This window comes from Vicugna pacos, chromosome 15, assembly GCF_048564905.1.
Source record: "Vicugna pacos chromosome 15, VicPac4, whole genome shotgun sequence".
NCBI lineage: Eukaryota > Metazoa > Chordata > Mammalia > Artiodactyla > Camelidae > Vicugna > Vicugna pacos.
The window spans coordinates 49,297,398-49,303,397 of record NC_133001.1 but is presented as its reverse complement, the minus strand read 5'-3'; positions in this window follow the sequence as shown (position 1 = coordinate 49,303,397).

Below are 6,000 nucleotides of genomic sequence, written 5' to 3'. Positions count from 1 at the left end.
GAGGCATGATTTCATTTTTCTATATGGTTAGTCAATCATTCAAGCATACTTTTTTTGAAAAGACCATATTTACATAAATGAGATAAAACGATACTTCTATGATAGTTCAAGAGTTTCTGTGTACATGATTCTGTTTCTGAGTTGTATTGTTAGCTATTGGCTTGTGGTTCACCCTGCACCCATACTACATTGTCTTAATTCACAAAAAATATTGATTTCTTTTAAAATAAATACTCCCAGTCTAGAATGTCTATATTACTGGTGTCCCTTTGCTTTTCCATGTACATTTTTTTAAAATATGGAAACATATTTTTATTTTTTAATTTATTTAAATATTTATTTGTTATCAAAGTATAGTTGATTTACAGTGTATGGCAAATTGATTCGGTTATATATATATATAAATATGTATTCTTTTTCACATAGAAAACAAATCTATGGTTACCAAAGGGGAAAGGGTTGGGGGAGAGATGAATTTGGAATTTGGGATTAGCAGGTGCACACTACTATATATAAAATAAACAACAAGGACCTACTATATAGCACAGGGAACTTTATTCAATGTCTTGTAGTAACCTATAATGAAAAAGAATATGAAAATGAATATATGTATGTATATGTACGACTGAAACATTATGTGTACACCAGAAATTGACACAACACGTAAACTGATTATACTTCAATACAGAAGATGTAAATTAAAAAATAGTGCTGCTGTGAACATTGGGGTGTGTTCTACATACATTTTTAAAACAGTTTGTCAATTTACACACACTAATGAACACTCACATACCCCTCTTTTAGGATTTTGTTCGACCTTGCATTGAATCTATAAATCAATTGGGAAAAACTGTTGGGAAAAATTGACATCTTTAAAATATTTAATCTTCCGAATATCATAAACAAAGCCTTACCTTTCAATTACTTGGGTCTTCTGCAATAACTGTTACCTAAGTTTAATAATTTTTTTCTGTAAAATCTTGCCCAACTTTTGCAAGTTTTATTTCTAGATATTTTATATTTTCTGATATTATAAATGATAGAATTTAAAACTTTTATTATCTATTGATTTATTATAGGTAAACTTATATGTATTTATACATAGTATCTATAGGATAAAAACCATAGCAATGTTTTACAGGTAAACATTTCTATTTGATTCCAGCAACTTTGATTTGTTATAATTTATCTGAATATTCTTTTGCATTTTCACATATATAATTATTTCATCAGCCAATAAAGAGATTTTTTCTTTCTTATCTAATATTTAATATTTGCACGTCTTTCTATTGCTTTATCATACAGTTTATGACATTCAGTACAGTGTTGAACAATAGTGTTAATAGTAGCCATCCTTGTCTTGGTGAGAAACTCAGAGAAGATAATTAATGGTTAGAAACTCAACCATCAATGATAATATTTGTAACAAGGTTTTTGTTAATATAAACCCTTGTTAAAATTAATGATATCCTCTTTGACTTCTATTGCTAAGATTTTTTAACAATAAATTGTTCATGTTAAGTAGTATCCAATGTTGCTTGCTTTGTTTGTGGGTTTTTTTTTTTTTTTAGGTGGCCTTGGGTTTACTGATTACTGAAGTTGATTAATAAAAGATGTGTTCAAATCTCCCTCTAGGATTATAAATTTACTTATTCCAGTAACTTTGTCAGTTTTAGCAAAATATATTTTGAAGTTATATTACTGAAAACTTACAAATTTGAAATTGTTTTATTTTCTCAGTAAATAAAGAATTTTCTTGTTATGAAGGGACCCTATTTAAATTTTATATATATATTTCCCTATAGTTTACTTTGTCAACCACTATTAGAGCTGCACCAGCTTCTTTGGGCAGTACTTCTTTTCCATCTTTCTATTTTAAGTCATTTGTACTCTGTGGTTTAGATATGTGTCTTGTATATAGCTTGCACCTGGATACTTTCATTCTGTCCAATAATCTTTATGTTTGACATTAGAAAGTTTATTTTATTTATATATCATATTACAAATTTCGATTTATATACTTTATCTACTTTGGGCTTTTTTATTTGTTCTCCTATTTTAATTTTTATGGGAGAATTTGTGATTTTTTAAAATAATTTTCCTTTTTTAACTTCTGTAAATATACCATTTCTACAGTTTGAGTAATTACCACTGAAATTAATGCATAATTCTTAAACTTAAAAGAGTCTAAAATTAATCAGTATTTTTACCCTCCCGCACAATGCATGGACTTTAGATCACAATTTACTCCAGTCACCTGCTTCTTAACGTCTCCGTTTATTTTTGTCTTGTAAACTCCACAGGCATTGCTGTAATTTTTACCCAGGCAGTGTTTGTTTAAATATTATCACGCATTTCCACTTTTTCTGTTTTCATTCCGTGTTAAGTCTCAGACCTTCCACCTGGCGTCAGTTTCCTTCTTCCTGAAATAACATATTTTTCAGAATTTCCTTTATTGAAATCTGATTTGAAATCTGTTTTAATTTGCTTGAAAATGTCTTCACTTTTCCCTCATTTCAGAGAGGTGTGTCCTCCCCCACCCCAAGGCCCTGAACACACACAGAATGAAGATGCCGTTCTTCCGGTTTCTGCTCAGAGGTCAGGTAGTCTGCCGTTTGTTTAAACATACTGCCTCCCCTCCTCCCGTTAGCTCTTTTATCTCCCGGTTTGTGGTATTTGGCGTTTTTCTCTATGGTTAGGTTGGATTTTCTTTCCCTTGTTTTTGATTCATTGAATCTCTTGGATCGAAAGATGGGTGTCTTTTGCCAGTTCTGGAAAGTTCTAAGCTGTTATATCTTCAGATATTTCCCTTTATCGATTCTATGCGTACTCCCTGGAAGTCTGATTGGAAATAGGTAAGCCATTCACTTACTCCTCTATGTCTCCTGTCTTCTCTGTCACATTTTGTATCTCTTTGTCTATGTTATGTCCGAATATGTTCTTTCTAGCCTGTCTTACAGTTTACTAGTTATCTTTTTCAGCAGTTTCAAATCCATTGTTAAATCTGATCATGGAGTTTTTCATTTCAAATCTTGCCTCTTTATCTCCTGCATTTTTATTTTTTGTTTTTTGATAAATCTGCTGTGTCATATTTTGACTTCCTGTTCTATAGATGCTCTCAAGATTTTCTTTTAACGGATGTAAACAAAGTAGGGATAATTATTCAAGCATCTTAGGTCTTTGTGAAACGGTTTCTATTGCCCCCCTTTTTTTTTTCTTCTTCTTCTTTGCTGTTTGATTTTTACTGAGGGGTCTTCGTCTCCTTGGTATTTGGGAAATTACTTGAGGGCTTCTTCAAGGCTAGGATGATGGTGCGTTCCTTCCTGAAGTGTTGACGTTGGCTTCTGCTATTTGAACCTACATGATTTGAATATTTTTAATGGAGTAAATGTGAATTTGGATTGCCAGTATACGCTGGATATAATGTGTACTTACAACTTCTCAGAGACTTTCCTTTCTTGGTTCCCAGGCATCTTTCTCTATGGTCCCCTCAGGGAAGGAAAGACACAGGTTTATTTTGGGAGATTAGGCAAAGCAGTTTTATTCCTGGTTGGATCCCAGCTTTATGGGCATGTGTTGCCTATTAGACTCTCCTCTTGCAAAGCTCGTACTATCTCTTCTGTCCTCTACATACTGTTTTTTAATTGGTTTTCCCAGTACCCTCAGGAAGAAAGCAGCTGTGGGGGTCCCCTCACCTCTCTGGGTTCCCGCGTTAAGATTTTGGCCAGATAATGTATCACATATTATCAGTTCTTTGGTGTTTGTAATACAAACGTTTATTTTATATAGCATTTTAGATCTTTGCAGAAGGAGAATATATTCAAATAACCTACTTCTTAATCCGAAATTTTCTTATTTCTTGACATCTTAGATGCGTTGGAGTAACCTCAGTGTTGTGGCTCTGGCTCTAATGATATATGAGGACCTGAGAGGAAAGGATGGCTGTTTTATATGAATTTCATAGTTTCTAACAATTACGACCAGAAAGTGATTCAGTCCCATGGTTTGTAAGTTTCATCGTTTTTTTTTTTCTGATAATGAAAACAGTATGAATTTATTTTTGATAAAAATATAAAAAACAAAACAAAATAAATGAGAAAATTGTTCATCAGCCAGAGAGATAAATCACTGTCTCACTGTTATTATTTTGATATTATATATACATACACATGTGAGAGTACATATATGTATAAATTGTATACATATATGTATATAAACATGTGTGTGCATATATTTATGTTTATAATATTGGAAAATGTTAATCATGTCCTCACATCTATTTTCTAATTGAAGGATGTGTCGATTTCCTTACTGATTTAGATACAAATATTATGTATCATCAATCTACCATGCCTTAGTCACCCTTTCTTCTATTTCTTTTTTTTTAATTTCTTGCTACAATAAATCAATATTTGGTACATAAATCTTGGCTCCCATTTATCATTATTTTCTCCAGAAACTTTTTTAGAAGAGAAATTGTTGAGAAATTGTTTCTAGATGTCTTGGAAGCCCGCAATATTTTCTGGCATATTAATATTTATTTCCACTATAAACGGTAATCTTTTGTCATATGTGAATAAGAATACCTCCATCACACTAATGTGAGGCTGTAAGAATTAAATTGACAACATTGTAAAACCCAGACACGTTCTCAGTAGCAAAAATTGCCCCCTTAGCATTGCTGTTACTCCAATTCCTGTTAACATAGTTGTACAGTTGTTACCAAATAGATCCAAAGTGATGAGATTGCCAAGAGTCTAAATGGCTCCTTTCCCTGTCTCACCCTTTGCCTTCCCACTCTTCTCCACCAGTCACTCATTCCTCACCCTCATTAATCATTTACACCATTAGTACAATTTTTTAATCATGAATTTGCAAATTGGTCTTCCTTCCTGCAGCTCAGAGCCCTATCTTTAGCTTGAAATTAAATAGTATTATTTGATTTGTTTACAGTCGTCAGAGATGAAAACCCGCATTGCAGATTGCAAAGAATGAGGAAGAGGCCAGAGCACCTGGATTCCTAGTCACAGCCGCACCGTAACGTGTGGTGATTTTGGACGAGCCATTCCATTGTGTCCTCTGTATTGTGGGAGACAGTAACACTTGTCCCGATGGCTCCTTGGGGCTGTTGTGAGAATCAGATTCAATCTGGCTGAGAAGGTGCTCTAAGTGTACACAGACAGGGTGTGCACATTCAAGGTATTGTCTGTGGGAGCCAGACCCTAACTTCTGAGAACACGTTTCTGGGCTCTGTTCCCAGCTGCACATTCCCTTGGGTTGGTGATTGTGAGCAGAGCCCTTGAGGTTTGAGAAGCTCTGTTAGCACTGGAGTGCGAGGAGATGAGAGAGAAAAGATAATATTTCTTTCTCCATAGGGAACTTCCAGCATCTCTGAGGAAACAGAATGTCTTTTGATCAGAAAAGAGCAGAAAATATATTAACCATGGAATGTCCACCAGTGAGACCGTGTCCGTGTATCTGCCCTTACAGGGGACAAGGAACCTTGACCAGTGAGAGCAGGCTGGAAGTAATTTGGTGTGTTTCTGTGTGAGTCACTGGCTGCACCAACTGGGGGTCCAGCAGCAGATCTCCTCGGTGGGCTGCACCAGGACTCCCAGTGTCTTCCCAGAGGTAAACGGAGGACAGACAATTCTGGAAGCTATAAAACAAAGTAAATAATCAAGTCTATTTACAAAATCTGGTGCCTACAGGACCAAGCAGGTGAACGTGTATGAGTCTGGCAAATGGGAGAGTATGTATTATTCAAAGGAAACTAGCCATTGTTCAGATGCAGCCTCTTGCAGCCATAGTGGATAGTGAGAAAGTGTGTGTGTGTCTGTCTGTGTGTGTGTGTCTCTGTGTGTGTGCGTGTGTGTGTGTGTGGTTAGAGTTTGGCAGTGGGGAAGGGCTTGGATAATCATTGCGTCTATGGAAGCAGAGAAGCAGGAACAGAAGCAGCAGTGGTGAATAATCTACGCCCACATGACTCTCTGCACTGAA